Here is a 17,751-nt window from a genome sequence, read left to right on the forward strand (position 1 = left end):
AGCTTCAACGCGTTGTTCTTTTTTTATATATTTGTCACATATTTGTTTTAATTAGTATTCTGCTCGTTCCTCCACCTGAACGCAGCAGCTACGGCTCAAAGGGCAGTGTAGTTACACCGGAAGAAGGCTCGGAAATGGCAGGCTTCAGAAGTTAACTCATCCATTCTAAATTAAACAGGTATGTGCTCTCTCTAAATTTAAATCATAGTTCACAAATAATGTGATTAAAAGTTTTAAAAGTATCTGTTTTATTTAATAGCGTATTAATTGGTGCATTCTTCTCCAGCATAGCCATAGGCAGTGACCACACTACGGGGGGGGGGGGGGGTTGGAACGCCCCCCAATTCTCGTTCGACAATTTCTCTCTCTCTCTTATCTGCCCCCAGTAAAACGACAAAATAAATAAATGAATGAATGTTCTTTTAGCCAAAATATGCATTTTTGTGTCGTATGTAACGGAATAATAAAAATGATTGCCCCGGGAAAATATGATTTACCCCTCCATCTTTACTATTGCGCTGTCACTAGCTACAACATATTTTGATTTCTATTGTTCCCACATATTTATTTTAATTTTAGTATTGTGAATCATATTCCACTGTGTTACCTCACGTACGAGCCCCCCCCCCCCCACACACACACACGTACGACTTCAGTTGTAAGTTTTAGACTAAGCTTGTCAAATATCCACTTATATCTTTGTATTCTTGAGCCATTTAAAAAAAATCATTTCGCCCCTTCTTCTGGACTATTTCAGAGGAATGTTTTCCCACTGGAAGCCCCTTTGCAGATCGAGATCCGGGGCTATAGCCTTCCCAAGCCAGCGTCCCCTCCAAATACTTACTCTCTTGGCCTCATGAAAGACAAATATATGTATTTCTACGAAATATTAATTTGACTTGGCAGTTTCTCTTTTCGAACAGGAATAAGTTTTAATTTTTAATAGCTTATAAATTTACACTATCAATTTTGAGTAAAGGTTTTGCGTAACCTTAAAGTACATTTAGAGACTGCAAGGTCAACTCTCGATATTTCAGATATATTAATAATTTTCATCACAACGTCTTGTATATTTGTTACTTCAATAACCTCCTCGCAAATGTTTCTCGCATATTAAAACATAGATGCCAATTTCTGTTTATTTCCTTGTAATGCTGACCTCCGTGGCGAAGTGGTTAGCATTACGCTTTACGATGCTAAGGGCCCCAGGTTCGAATCCCGCCCGGGCATGGGTCTAATTTCCTTTCATCAATTTCACCATATCATCACGCATCGTCATCTTTGCGATTAGCCATATGTGACAGATAAGCGAAGTAAAATAAACTAAGTCTATTAATCAATTATTTTTTCAAACTCTTTAATTCTTCTTTAGCATGCCACGTTTTTGTTAAAATTATATTACGATTTGTAAAATGACGAAATTATAAAGGAGAACACGCAACTTTCTTTGTAGCGCATCGGTCAGAAAGTTTCAGGAATATGGATTTTCAAAATACATTTTTTCACATGTACCCTTTTAAAAGTAGCGCGTTTTCAATTATGTTACTAATCATTAAAAGGATGCCTCAATACCATCTTGGAGGATGACAATTATTATTTCCCCCCTCCTAAAAGTAATAATATACTTTCGCTCTCTGAATCTCCCATATAAATGCTAGGGGCCGTCTGCTTCAGCCGAGCTCACTGCTTCTCCGGTGACGTCACACGTTCGTGCAAGATCGGCAATCTTCGGATGGCTTTACCTAATCTCTATATTCCTTGGGCGGAAGCGTTTGCTATTCGTCAAGCATTGTTGTATATACAGGAGAAAAACCTCAAGAGGGTAGTGATAGCCACTGATTCAGCGTCAGTCTTACACTCCCTGGGATCGATAACAGCTGATTACTATGTAGACTGGTATATTGTTAACATAAAAATTTTGTATCACAAACTAACAAACTCAGGATACAGTATTTATTTTGTCTGGACTCCTGGGCATACATCCATAGAAGGGAACCACATAGAAGACACATTAGCCAAGTACGCAGCTGAAGAATCAAGTCACCGATCGCTTCGGATCAAATTTTCTGCAAAAGCGCTCGAGTCGCATGCTAAAACAGAATTGTTGAAAAGTTGACAGAAACAGTGGACAATTACAGGGAAGACTAATGGGAAAAAATATTATTCAATTCAATCACTTATACCTAAAGAACCTTGGTATCAATATATTAATCTTTCAAGAAACTCTTTAACAAGTCTTCTTAGATGTCGGCTAAATTACACCCTAGCCCCTAAAGACCTGTACACTAGGAAGATTGTTCAATCCCCAATCTGTCAGTGTGGTGCAACTGAAGGAACACTTGATCACATTATATTTGAATGTCGCCTTAATGTAACTACGCGTGATTATTTCTTAAGAGATCTAAAAGAAGCAGGATATAATGGCGCATACTCCTTGTCAACACTTTTGAGGAACCCAACGAATAAAATAATATATGTACTTAAAAACTATATTGTGAGAGAAAATATTATATTATAAAATTATGAAATGGCAAAATTATGAAATGGTAAAATTATGAAATTGTAAAATTATAAAATTGTAAAATTATGAAATTGTAAAATTATAAAATGTAAAACAAATGTAACTGGTGCATAGCAGCAAAGCTACAACCAAATATACATTTATATATAGGTATGATCAGGCTATCAAAATTCAATCTATCAACCAGGCCATCCAACATTTTGACACACTGTTCTAATGAATGAGGGATAGCCATTTCACATTTTTGGAATAAGTTGTTGCAATTTTGCAATGTGTTCACTGTGTTCAGAGAAACGTGACTTCAATTCTACTACAAAAATAGACGATAATAGGTTACTTTGTAATATTCTTTTGTGCTCTCAGCTGGTGCATTATTCCTCCTATTTGACGGCTCATAGTCTCTGCTTTGGAATAAGTTTCAATTTAAAGTTCTCAGAACTCCCTCCTTTTTTTAAAATTTCTATTAGAATACTGACATGTTCAAAGTACAGAACAGTCTACCTTTTGAGGTGCCCAACATAATCTTGCATTGCATGAAGGCAATTTGGTTGGAAGAACAAGTGGAGATATTTCAAACTCTCCACAGGTTACACAGAGAAGAAACTGAAGAGCTTGCTGACATATTTCTTCTACTAGTAAGTTGTAAAGTTTATACAATTGAATACAATTCCGGAAATCACGCTACTTAGTATTGACACTTTTCTGTCCATTTTGTGTCAAACAACTTGAGAATGTTACGGTGTTTCCCTGGTTTTCTTACATTGTGTTTTTAAAAAACCAAGATCCTTTAAGAAGACTCGAGGGGGAAAATTATAACTGATTTGACAGTCCCAATGCAGTTTCTTATCGCAGAAATTCCGAAACTATCAGGAATTTGCAGACATTTGGTCTGCAGTTCCATCTGGTGTGTGGAATTACGTAAATTCCTTCCCATCCGTATCCCGTCCTATACGTCTCTAATTTGGGAGAATAAAATAAGTACGAAGAAATTTTTATGAATAAGCGGATAATTTTTGGTAATTTTACTGAACCAAAGGGGGGGGGGGTGTTTGGACAGTTGAACCCCCCTTCAAATACGCCCATGGCCTAGGGTCTGACAAAATGACGATTCCATTTTGTCCAACTCCGTTCATTTTATTTTACAAAAACCTGAATTTATTTTTAATTGTGTGTTATTTAAATTATCATTACTAGAGCCCGGAAGTTTGGCAAAATGCCTTTTTTTATCTACTGCATATATTGATACAATTTTTCCGGATATATGTTTTTTATGTTGTTTCGAATGTTTTAGAAGCCTTTTCATTTTGCCTATTTTGCCTATTTGGGACCCCACTGCCTATTTTTAATTATAATGCCCTTTTTGCCTTTTTCAATGAAATTTGACCTTTTTTTTTAAAAAAAATGTGTATATAAATTATTTTTCTCCCAAAAAAAGTTGTTGGCATTTATTTTTCTTCCGTTTATTATGTGAATAATTTTCACCTTATTTAAGTAATATTGAACTCATGAATGTTTCAACATTGCTGAAGGAGAAAAGTGTGAGAAAAATGTATTTCATGCTCAGTTAGGATATTTATTGCCTTTCGGTTAACATTTCCTTGTGCATGATTGACTGCTGAAGTGGCCAGGTTGATTTCGAACACAAAGAAGATATTTCTGAAATCTCCCTCTCGAACCCGAATATTTAAGGAAGTTGCATCTGAGCTTAGTTTACCTCCACAACCAGTCTTGACCAGATGGGGAACCTGGATATCAGCAGCTATATATTATGCTAACAACCTTCAAAAAATCAGTGAGGTGATAGATGCTCTTCCAGAAAATGAAGCAGCTTCAATTCGTGAAGTGAAAAAACTCCTGTGCTATTCAAGTTTATTTTTGCACATTATGGTGCATTGCCAGAGACAATTACAATTATAGCATCCATGAAAATCTACGAAGAATCTATGCAGCAGATGATGGAAGTGCCAGGAGAAAAGGGGTCAGCTGTTGCGGAAAAGTGCAAACGGGTAGTGAGTGCAAATGAGGACTTGAAACAATTGAAAACAATTTGTGATATTCTAAAAGGTGAAAATGCTGTTACCAAAATGAGTACAGCTACATTAGTTTGTTTTATGTATGCTGCAGTAACTTCTGTCAAAGTAGAAAGATCATTTTCTATTATGAAAAACATTCTCTCTGACAGACTATCAATAAATGTTGAGAACTTTAAAAAACACCTTGTAGTTATGTGCAATCAAGACGGAGAAAATTGAAATGCTCTTCCCAATGTAGATTTTAACATTTTGCCAGAAATTATAGATAAAAGTAAGCGACTTCCAAATGTGCCTTTTTTCGGTTTATTTCGTTTTTTTTATTTTTATTTTTAGTGCCTATTTTCCACATTATAAATGCCTTTTAGCCTGCCTATTTTAACGAAAATAAATGCCTGAACTTCCGGGCTCTAATCATTATTATTCTATTATACAGGATAATACGCCTCCTAAATGTTGGTAGGCCTACTACTAATTTTTAAAATGTGTCAGTTTACTGCTGGCCTAAAGTTGTAGTAATGTGGTTGTCTAATTGTAGTTTAGTTGTTATTATAGTTACTTACTTGTGTGTGTGTTGTCTGTTTTAGGCGTTTTTCACTTGTGTTTTTGCTATTGATTATTATCCCCGTTTGGTCATACCAATATGTCAAAACGGGGAGAAAGCACTTATTTTAAAAATAGGAGCACGATTGACATAAACAATATTTTGGGGGCAAAAAGTACCGTGCCCTTCTAAGTCGGCGCAGATGACATCGTCTCTTCTCTCTTCTCGCAATATAGAGTATTTGCTGTGCTGGCACCGGTCAAATGTACAGCGAAACCTTAAAACATTATTCATAGGGATAGCTGCGATGGTTGAGTCGGTAGGACGTCTGCTTGTCACGCGGGCGACCCGTGTTCGATTCCCTGTGTAAATTACCTCTGGTGGGAATTTTTCCGAACGTGTCCCTGCGTAAAATGGTGCTAGGGTTCACCCAGCCACCAATGATAGACGACCGGAGCGTGGTTCTGATCACGCCACCTCTGCAATGCCTTTATGTGACGTCTACAAATGGGGCATTCAAGCGTTACGTATGTAACATTTTACACACAAAGTTTAAGGTATGAGATTGGATTAAAATATTCATAATGAACTGATTTAATAGAATTATGAAGTGCTTTGAAGTGTCTGCTAGCACATGAAAAAAATGCATGAAAAGCATTGACAAAAGGTGTGTTACGGTTTAAAAATGTAGCAAAATTTTGACTTTATTTGTCTGTGAAGCATATAGGCTGCAGATGCTAGTAACTTTTATTGTTACTATTATATGCATTCACAAACATCTAAACTTTAATGCAATTAAAAACAATAATGGGGTCCATATTAATTCACTTTGTTATTGACATGGAGTAGGACAAATTTTCGTGGAATTCCCCAAATTAACCTGACGGGCGACAATCTTAAAAAAAAAAAATGCATCTCCACGATTCGCCACTTATTTTAGGTTTGTTTATTCAGCACATTTCTAGGCGCCATTTCTTGTATTACCGGTGGTTCCAAAGACTTTAGGAACGGCTGACTCGTGATCCAGCGAAATGGACCCAACATTGTGTGTGATTTCTCAATAATATTTCCCGAAGGAAAGGAGGGGGAGAATTGCGAGGGTCCATATTACACGGCAGATTGAACAAAGCCCTTCAATCTTTAGTTTGCCTGGAATTGAAAATATGTGATTTTTCTTCCTTTTTCCTCCAGAAATTGACTGGTGAAATTGAATTTTTGAGTCCCTGAACGTTGGCGGGAAGGGTATTTCAAGAATTGTCTTTCTCCTTCATTGAGTTGACAGTCGACGGCCTTAAGCTAGCCTCCCTTTGCCTCGTCCTTTCGTTTTCTTCCGCTTTTTCCGAACACGCGTCAGGAAGAACATGAATTTTGTGTCTGTCTCGATACAAAACAAGTAGTTCCGTGTGTGGTTGCACTAAACAATGGCAGTGCCGGCACATAGTGGTTCGGATTGCACTTTAAACTGTAGATCTAGTCCCAATTAGCCTATCTGTGCATAAAAGTGGACTCAACGACAACAGCAACATCATCATCATTGGCAGTGCCTGACTGAAGGACTCTGAAGACATAAGCGTATCTGCGGTTTTTGAAGGGGGTTCAATAGTTGCAAAAATCTTTTATGTGCAATTTTGAATAAGAGTATGGAGCTACAGACACGATTCCGCTATGGAAAGTTCCGGATTCAAGTCCCGTGTTTAACAGATTATCTTACATTCATTCTCATCGTTACAGCTAGATTGATAGGCAGAAAAGTGACGGAATATAAGTACCATGTTGCTTTGTTAGGAAGGAGGAGCTGGGTGTTCAATCATCGCGAAAAATTGTAGCAGCTCTATTAAAAAATGAGTGAAAAATTGGCTTTAACGATTTCTTTCATTATTAATATTTCGAAATACGTATTTAAATCACAAACTCTAAATTTCTTGTCAACAGGTGGTGGAGAAGTAGTTTTATACTTTGTATAAAAATCTGACTGAGCGGCATTGTAATGAAAACTTCTTGAAACTTTCAATTCACCCAAATACTAAAATATGGCTCGAAAGTTCCAACAGCTCTATGCAAAGGAAATACTTGTCCTCACGGCCATCCGTATTGTCCTGCAAGTGATGGAGAAAAAGCATGCAAACCAGGGTGCGAAATCATTGAAAACTGATGCGGGGGAGAGAAAGTTCTTAATCTTCAAACCCCCTCCCCCCACAAACATATGTGTAAATTATACCATATGCATATTTCTAATGTTATTAAAAGTAAAAATAAATTACTCATTTAAAATATATATTATTATTATTATTATTAATTACATAAAGGAATTTAATTTGTTACTTTTATACATATCAGATATTGCAAAGCAGCTAACTAATTCCTTTACTAACCGGTTAAAAATGTTAATAAATTATGAAATAGTTGAAGTGGTTTTATTATGTTTAAGGTTTTGTTTAATTTGTGCTTTAAGTTAATATAAATCAATTAGATTTCAAAGTTATTATTGTCTTACATTCTTGTTTTACTTTTATTGTGCGTATTGATGCAGATTTGCTAATTATCTCTTGAGAGAGAGAAAGCATTTAATACTCACAACTACACTAATTTGTGTGTGTTTTCGATATTGATCTTAGTAAAGTATATTTCAAATTAAAAGTAATTGGTTATCTTTTGTGTGTTATAACAAATAATCTCCCCCCCGGAAATGTTTGGTGGGAGGATTTTTGATGCCATGATTGTTGGTGAGAGGGAAATCCCCCCGTCCCCCCAAGATTTCGCACCCTGATTCAAACATATAATCCGTCCCCAATCCCTCCCAAATCGCTACCTGGACCTCGAATTCTACAATTTTCAATCCATATTTTAGATATTTGGTTGGTTAGCACCTAAGATTGCAGAGAAGTTTGGTGAGAAACTAGATCATGATCAGGACAGACACTATTCGTAAGGCAACTTTTTCATCATTCATCGAACGTGATGCAAAACACAACTTTGTGGTACGTTTCAGGCAAACAAGAACATTCTTTCAGCACTGCTATGACCGTAGCATTGTTTATTTCAGTAAGAAGATAGTGGCAACATATCGTGGCTTCTTTGGGGAATTTTCGATCACAAGTTCGCACCTGGAACGATATACTCATTTTCTTGTGTGCATTGATTGTCTTTGTTTGCTCTTGGATTCCCGAGCACGTGGCTCAACATGTAGGCACTTATTCTCAGTATTGTACAACCAATTATAAAGTTATTCAGACATATCTTATCTTGACATTCACTACAGCAGATAACTGTTGTTTGTACACGGTTGATAACAGTTTTCTACCTTCCCACATCAAAAAAGATTAATATTCCCTCTATGTATACAATATTTTGCAAAATGATTCACGTAATCTGTGCAATATATATGATGAAAGTCTCTCTTCCACAATAATTGGGTTCGAGGTAGAGTGCGAAACTTGTTGGAATATCTACGCTAGCAGTGGCACACAGTTCCATCCCCATTTTGGAGGGGGGAGGGGGTTCAGTTTCTAAATATTTTGATCCGAATTGTACCCCATTTACCGCCCCCTCAAGTAATTTGACAGACGCAAGATGCTGCCGTTCAAAGAATTTCGCTTTTTAGTAGATAAACCCAAAATGTTTTTGATTACGTTATTTCTCTGTCAGTGGAGTGCCGAGAATATTCAAAAGGTGGGATTACGTAAACTTTCTTTCAGTAGTCAGCCCTCATTTTGCCATCTTTTCCTACTTTGACGTTCTTTTTAAAGAAATACTGGGCCAAAAGGTGGGTTATAATCCCCCACCAACCCTCCTTGGGCACGCCACTGCTCTCTATCCACTTGCTCTGTGCTCTCAGAAACCTTAATAAGGAAGTAAAAGCTGTTTAAAGAAGAAAAAAATATGAATGGAAATTGTGTGATGCACAATTTGTCTAACAATATTTGCACATCTCACTAGGCCACAACAAGCTTGCTTTTGTTTATCAGGCCCGTAAAAAGCGACTTTCCTAACAGGATTTTGCGTGAAGAACGAGATAAAACACTTTTCTACAATAAGTTTGATTGTTGTTAGTTTCGGAACTCGCGGAGAGAGGTAACCGAATCTCACAACAGATGGCAGAAAATGTGACGCGCGGAATCAAGAGAGTTAAGAGGAACAGGCGGTAGATGGCAATAGCGGCGAACACAACAAAAACGTCATTTCCGGCAGTGAAGCTCTAGCATCGATTACCAACAGTGCGAGTGTATGGGCGAGCAAAACTAAATTGTTATTCCTTAAAAATGAAGTTGGGGTTGAGGTTTTTTCAATGTAAGAAGGATGATAGTAATTGTTATAAGTGCATTAATGTATAGGCGATGCCGAAGACCTAGAATGGGCGCGTTTTTTGTGAAGGAGTAACTCAAAATCCTCCATCAGTGGCCTGCTGTTCTCTCTGCATGCTGCAACCAAGGAGGCTGGAGCAAGGAATCTAAATACCTCTGCCTGAATATTTGGGAGACTACAAACAATTCTTGCCGTAAGTAGACATTCCGGACTGTAGATTTAGACATTTCTATGTATGCAACTCGCAGATATGGTCGAAAATTGTCATTACTTCTTCCCCAGTTCCACGCGAACTTTATACTGAGGGATGTAAACAACTTTATATCCTCACTTGTGCTCGAGAGAATTGACGTGTGGCTGGCGCTGGCTTAGTAACAAGAAAATTCGGGATAATATCGCAGTGGATAACACAGGATATTGTGTTTTCAAATATCCGCATGAAAGAACATTAAATACCGCGAATCGTGGTAAATTATACGATTTGCCGGTTGCGATTATGTTGTCATTTTGTTGACTGAATGTTTTATACGTCTGCATATTTGCGCTGTATCATGTTTACTGGGATGCGAAATGATATAAGTACATTGTTGCTTCGAGTCCTGTCACGGTCACTTTTGTGTAATATGTGCCTAAAGTTTTCCTAGTGTCAAATGTTAGGAACCCAATTACTAAATGAAGGAATAACAGTATAACTTCAGTCTGTTGACAGTTAAAAATTTGCACTTTTTGGAGAAAATTACTTTGAGAAATGAAAGCGTGGCTTGAAAATATGGAATTTGACATTGTTTTATTTACGGGCGGTGGCGTGAAATTCGAGAAAGATAAATAGTGAGTAAATATTTTATAACAACGGCTGAGAGATTTTTTTTTCATTCGGTTAGTTTCAACACGAAATATTAATACCAGGTTTTGCATTAATTAAGAGTACATTGTCGGGTTTACAGAGGGATTTTACTAAGCCTTCTCCTATGGGGAATAATATGCCAAATGAATCTCAATTTGAAAAGCATACCCAAAATGAAGGGACTCTTTAAAGAATTTTGAATTGCAAATGTTCAGTTTTCGTCAATATTACAGAAATTTTAGGAAGAGTGATAATGTCGGTGCAGACTCTAGAAAAACAATATGACTTTTTAGGATAAATAGAATCTCACAATTATTATCAGGGAGTTTGTCAGATATTTTCAGTTGAGGAGGTGTGAGAGAAAGTGGGGTGAAGTTCTTCGCCTTCAAAGTTTACATTACCTACTTATCCTTTTATTGAATATAATATTGATTACACTAATCAGTATCTTATTCCAGTAGTTTGTCATGCTTAATTGTCCTTATACAGGCTTCATATGATGTAGCCTATTGTATATAGGTGCTAATATAAATTCTTCTACTGCTGAAAGAAATGAGTGCAATTATTAACAGGAAAATGAAGCAATAATAATTATATTTCCCTACTTTCTTTAGGAGAATAAAACTTAAAACAGATGGTTCTGACCCCGAAATCTCCTCACTTCCTTTTGGGTGTACAAATGTTCTCGGGAATAATTTAATATCAGAGCATCTTTGAAACAAAATATATGTGGCTAACATGTTTTATGGGTTATATTTAGAACCGAATTTTCAATTTACTACCACCACTTTTCCCCAGGTGTGTTGTATTTTCACATTTTCAAGTAAATGTGGAAATTATCATTCACTGCCATTTAGGACATGTTTAAAATTTAGAGCACCTTAATTTTATAATTACTTATTTCCGCAGTGTTATTGTTATTGAATATAAGTTCCATAAATACGTAGTATGAATGATTGATTTGCTTTATTTTACTTCGCTTTTTGTGCCACTTTTGGCAAATTTGCGAGGATGGGGATGAGTGATGACATGATGAAATTGACGAATGGACACTCACAAGCATCAATACCCAGGCCATGTAAATAGTATGAATACTATAATTTGTATAAATATGTATGAATGGCAATCAGTGGTATGTTCACGAATTTATAAGGGGCAGGGTGACAAAACGGGGAGGGTTGTGGGTTCCTGTTTTAGTAATTGGTGTTATATTGTACTATATTTCCACAAACCTAACGTTCGTCTTTTTGAGGGACTGGAGGAAGCTAGACCAAAGGGGAAGTGGTTTACGACATTCAACTACACTCCCTGGGCACACCCTTGGCTACAATCAGGACAAAACTACAAGAAAAGCTTTAAAAAATGTGTTACAGCGATGGTTTACATCACATTTTTTCATGCACTTTCTCTGGTTTGGCATTGAACATAATTTTATTAAGAAATGTTGCTATTTGAGGCAGCGTTGAGGAACCTTTGTAATTTTCAATTTACATTCTTCAAATGCTGGTATCAAGAAATTTCCTTTTATTTTTGTGAGAATTTTTATTTTATAACAAAAAATACTGACAAAATTGCTCAGTAACAATAATAACAATAATAAATGCACCTAAAATTTATATTTGTACCTTGGCAATTTAAATTGCTTTTCTACCTCTCTAAGTAGATGAGAAGTGACCTTGTAACATTTTCTTGAGGAAAATGAAGTCTGCAAGGAAGTGGAGTCTGACTCCTAATAACCTAATCCCTGCTTTCCCTGTGCCTGTGTGATTATATACATACATGTTTAAAAGTGCATCTGTCAGTATTTGTTCAATGTCAAGAGGGCTGAAAAAATCCGTACCTGAGATCACTCATGGAAGAAATCGTACCGCATCGAGGCAGATGCCTTAACGACTTATTATTATTTTTGCGTCTTCATGTTGATGCAGGGCCTCCCTGATGGCGCAATGGTAGCGTCGTCGCCTTGTAATCAAGGGGTCCCGGGTTCGATACCCGGTGGAGGCACAAGTGGTTTGGATCCCACTTTAAAAACTGTAGGTCCAGTCCCAATTACCCTTACTGTGCATAAAGTGGACTTAAAACAACAAATCAAATCATGTTGATGCAGGTGCGACTTACTCACGTAGTATAAATTATCGGTACAATACCAAAAGAAAAATATTTTATAAAATACCTAAAAGTACTTTGTATTGTACCGATAATTTATTTTTGCGTGTGTGTGATACACATCCTCGCACCTTGGGCGACTAAATGTGCGGTAGAAAATGAGAATGCACAGCTTACACGGGTACAGAGCACAACACTTATCCTGTGTAGGTATATGCAACTCTAGTGCCAGTGGCGTCTAGGTTTTTCTAAAGGGGGATTACGTACATAGGCGTAGCTAGAACTTTATATTTGGGTGTGCACAAAGGAAAAAATGAGGTCTTGTAGTACCTTTTTAATAGCATATTTTGCAACACAATCACTTGGCTCTTTAACTGCACTGATGTCTGTAAAGGAATATAAATTCACTAAATGACAGTGTTGAAAATTTCTGAATATACGTATATAGTAGATAAAAATCAAATTGCATAGAACTTACACACACAAAAAAAATGTTCATAAATGTTACAAAAAAATACATCAAAATACACGTCATCTATAACAAGAGACGTCTGTCAAAAGGTACAATGTTTCTTAAACTCATCAATAACTTCATTTACATCAATAGACTAAGCTTTTTCCTGTTCCACAAATAGCAAGAGCAGGGCTTCCAATCTATCCTGCTTCTGAGTTGCTCTTAATTTAGTTTTAACTTGAGTAAGTTTGGAAAAAGCTCTCTCACACGTGCAGCTTGTGACAGGTATAGAATAAAGGCGCATACAGAATAGAATGCAGTAAATATCTTCTTTCTCCAATAACATAAAAAAATCGAAAATCTATAGACACTCATTTCATCAGCGATAATGCACACGTTTGTACCAAGTAATGACATTTTCAACTTCTTATAAACTGCCGCTTATTTTCTCTCTTATTGAAATATCTGTCTTTAATTCTCTTTGATAAAGCAGCCCATAAGGGTGTGCCTAGGCACACCCGGCACACCCCGTAGCTACGCCTATGATTACGTATACATTTTTTTAGTAGCCAGTTCTCATTTTGCCATCTTTTCCTACCTTAGAAGTTCTTTTTAGGAATACTTGGCGGGGACGGGGGTTATGAATCCTACCCCCCCCCCCTTGGGCACGCCACTGCTTTGTAGTGCTCAGTCACTGCCCTTATAAAAGCTTAAGTCTACTTTATGGTCAGATAGGCTAAGACCTCAATAAGAATCCATGTTATATATTTACGGTTTTAACGAGGAAAAATTATAGAACACGTTTATTGTGGATATACAGGGTGTCTCATGCAGTGGCGTGCCCAGGATTTTCGAAAGGGAGGGGTTACGTGTACTTTTCTTAGTAGTCAGTCCTCATTTTACCATCTTTTCCTGCCTTTGATGTTCTTTTTTTTTTAGGAATTCTGGGCCAAAGGTGGGGGGTTATGACCCCCCCCCCCTTGGGCACGCCACTGGTCTCATGTAACATTGCGACCTGAAATATTTCGTGAACAACAACAAATATTGAAAAACTGCTTTCGAAGATATATAGGTATGAGAGGGGCTCATGAAATTAGTGGACACAATACGTTCAACTACGTAAGGAAGTACGATTTTCAACACAAACTTACTTTTTTTTAATGGAAACCCCATTTTATTTTCAGCTCATTTGAAAGTACGGAAAAAATCATTAAAAATGGCGTTTGTTACATTTTAATACGTCAAGTAGTTCTCAAGTAAATGTAACCTGAAGTTGAGCGTGAAGGCGCATCCCTTACTATGACGGTCGGCAGAGCCGAGCGCAAATGTCGTCGCGCATACAGCCTGCACGCATGTGCTGTATTTTTCCTACACTCGCCATAGATAAGTATCATCCCGACCTCTTCAGAGTCTGAAAATACTATTTTCTCAGCAACAGTTCTGACGTACGTACACTATCACAAACGTCTGGTTAATCAGTGTATTTTGTTATGCCCTTTCTTTATTTGATAAATTTGATAAATCAATTTGAAGGAAAAATGTATAAGCTGCAAAGTTTCAAAGTTGAAAACTTAAAGATTTGTCATGACCAAACGAGAAGAGTTGATTGTTCCAATGTACTAAAAATTAGAAAGATGTCAATGTACTAACATTTATGTATGTAACTGATGGCGTAATGTTTAAAATTTATACTTTTTAATTAACCCTTATTTGATAACTCAGAAAGATGTATCAGAACCTTTTAGATAATTTGTCAGAGTTTACTTATATACAACCCGCAGTTGTTGGGAACGTAACCACTTTCCTAAGCACAACGCATAGTATGCAGAAGAGTAACATGTTTGTTACGATACACGAATGGCGTCAAAAGGGGGATATGCATGTTACGACACACGAATCAACTTGTGAGAATGTTTGTTTCAAGCGTCAACTTCAGGTTACATTTACTTGAGAACTACTTGACGTATTACAATGTAATAAACGCCATTCTTAATGATTTTTTCCGTACTTTTAAATGAGCTGAAAATAAAATGGGGTTTCCATAAAAAAAAAGTAAGTTTGTGTTGAAAATCGTACTTCCTTACGTAGTTGAACGTATTGTGTCCACTAATTTCATGAGCCCCTCTCATACCTATATATCTTCGAAAGCAGTTTTTCAATATTTGTTGTTGTTCACGAAATATTTCAGGTCGCAATGTTAGATGAGACACCCTGTATATATTTATATATCTGCATAACAGTGGCGGAGATAAGGGGGAGCAGTTGCCCCCCACACTTTTTGGCACTTTTGCCCTCGCACTATGCTAAATCGTATCTACCAAGGGAAAACAAAGTGTCCTTGCCCCCTCCCCCCGTTTTGGCACCTTTCCCCCCAGTTTTCGAACCCAATCGCCACCACTGCTACATAATGAAATAAAAAAACAGTACGGTAATGGTTTAAATTGATACATGATTTCGCAACATACTTATTATGTTTATGCAGCAATAAATGCAAGTAATTCTTGTCTACACAAATCCAACTCTTTTTCAAACAAATAGCCACGCCTATATAATCAGAAATAAGCTTTTGGCGCTACTCAAGGGGGACAAGGGGGGCAACTGCTCTAACAAATGTAGTACAAGAGAACGGTATGGAGGGCGAAAGTTCGCGTCGTGGTGCATTTTGTTGGAAAGGTATTCAAACAAAAATGTTTACTAGTAAACAAATCAAGGTTCATTATTCACAATAAAATAAACTTTGTTTTTTGTCATCTCCAGGGACCAGTTTCCTTTATTTCATAGTAGCCGAACTCTTGGTTTATTTCTTACATTTCCATTACACACTGGCACTGTCAGCAGACTTCCATAAAGGATAACACGGCCATAGGGCGTTGTATTAAAATAATTTGCATACATTGTATCCACAGAAAGGTCTTCGACCTTCCCAGGTTGCATTGCACTCGTGTGGTCCCGTCTTTGTGTCTGACTGTAAGTCAAGCGGTGGGTGTAGTTAAGGTGTTTCTCAGCACAACGAAGAATAAACTTGATAAGGGAGTTCGTCTGTATTGATTACGAATGCTCGAAATGATTGATCTCCAAATCTTTTAATGGCGTTGCGTTAGAGTATTAATTATATCGTCCGTCTGTCTGTCTGTGTAAAGTATCTGCATTTCTTTCGCATCATCCTGAGTCGGTTGTGTCAGTGCGATCAAGTTCGGAAAAAAACAATAAAGAAGCCCTTACCCCTAACTTAATTTTTCAGTTTTTAATTGAAAACTTCCTTTATGATTGGAACATGTATTTTGTTGATGTGGAATTGTTGTTTTATTTTTTAAATGAGTAATTTGAGGAAAATAGCGATGGTCTCAAGGCAAGATGAAACTACGGTTCGCGGTCTCAATTTTGTCTTCTCTTTCTCCATCTCGTTTCGATTTATTAACATCCGTCTCGGTCTTGTGTGGAGTCTCGAAATGTATGGTACAAACTTCCACAGCTCATAGAGGTCGTTTAGGGAAACTAACTATTGTTAGTAATATTTTTTAAGGCCTCGTTGTGACGCTGCAAGCCCCAGAAAAAATTATATAGTCCCCACAGTGGCGGCGCCACTTTTGCCCCCGCACTATGCTAAACCTTATCTAAAAAAGGAAATATATTCTCTTTGCCCCCCCTCCCCCCAGTTTTGCATCTTGCCCAACCGGTTTTGGAACCTAATCGCCGCCACTGGTCCCCCAAGTGTTAAAAATTAGCAGCCAGAAGGCCCCCCCTCATCCACCCTGAATATGCAAAAATCTCGAAGGAGGCCTCGTCTCGATCTTGCAAAGGCTTGTCTCGTTCTCGTCTCGATTTACGCAAACTCATCTCGGTCTCGGTACCACTCCTAGAGGAAACGCTCCGTGCAAAAGTAATTGTTTTTCAAAGGGATTTTTTTAAAAAAATTATTCGAATATCAAACGCTACTCTGATCTAATTTTTCCATGGTCTGCAGGTAGTTCTCATGGAAAGATGAATGTTATCACACCCATAGGCAGTAACAGCCTAGGATTTTCACAAAGGGGGGTTTTATGACTTACATTTATTAGTAGTCGATGGTTTGCTATCTTTTCATGACGATAGCGGGGAGTTGACCCCATCATACAATCTTGTTGCATGTTCGAATTTTACCGTGGTGGAGTGGTCCGAGTACACGTTGTAAGAGGTCCCAGGTTCGATGATCAAGCACTGTGTTTGTCCAATCACCATTTCATCATTCATCCTCTTCGTCGCTATTAACCCAATATACAGAAAAGCAGCGTAAAATATCCAAAATAGAAGCAGGTTTTTTCTTGAATGTTGTGTAATCAGTGGCGTACTTAAGGACGAATGTCGGGATTAATCACCAGAAAGGTTCTTGATCTTAAATACGAGTATATTATCGTTGTCATCATTTAATGAGTTGAATATTTTTATTTTGCAACTTTTTACAACTTATATTATTCCTTTTTAAAGTAAAATGGAAATGGAGTCTTGCAGTGTGCACCCCGGAGAAACAAACAATATAGAACCTGTTGCAGTAATATGTAAATGTGCTAATGTGTCCAACAGTTAGTTATGTGGTTCATTCAATTGATGATAAATTTCTTCTCCATGACTTTTTCCCATCTATGTCTGGTATGCTACACACCGCTTCCATGTTTCTTTTCGTCGTTATTCGCGATGAATTCGCAACCAGAAATCCTGGCTGCGATGCCCACTACGCTAACCGCTTTGCCACGATGGCTGGCAATGCACCTGGTACATTGCACCTGCATTCTCTTTTCTCGGTAAATTTATGTCTGTGAGGTCACATTTTAGATTTTTCGCTCACACGTCGTAACCTAACAAAAGAAGTTGCCATTCATTTACTGTTCAATCGTTAAATCCACACCAACATACAACAGTCAAGCGTGAGTGTCGCGGGCGTTAGGCCTATAGTAACTTTTCGTAGGTGCCAGT

The 17,751-nt window shown here is 37.4% G+C and overlaps 1 protein-coding gene across 1 annotated transcript in view; it reads left to right on the forward strand.

The window, feature by feature from the left end:
• The first annotated feature begins 9,275 nt into the window (after positions 1-9,275).
• The window catches only part of Sema1a (semaphorin 1a), a 778,340-nt gene continuing 769,864 nt past the window's right edge, over positions 9,276-17,751 (forward strand). Inside the window, exon 1 of the mRNA XM_083140358.1 lies at positions 9,276-9,590. The gene's annotated coding sequence lies outside the window, so the exon portion shown is untranslated. The remainder of the gene's footprint in view (positions 9,591-17,751) is intronic.

The sequence above is a fragment of the Lepisma saccharinum genome, chromosome 1, assembly GCF_977018435.1.
Source record: "Lepisma saccharinum chromosome 1, izLepSacc3.1, whole genome shotgun sequence".
Taxonomy (NCBI): Eukaryota; Metazoa; Arthropoda; class Insecta; order Zygentoma; family Lepismatidae; genus Lepisma; species Lepisma saccharinum.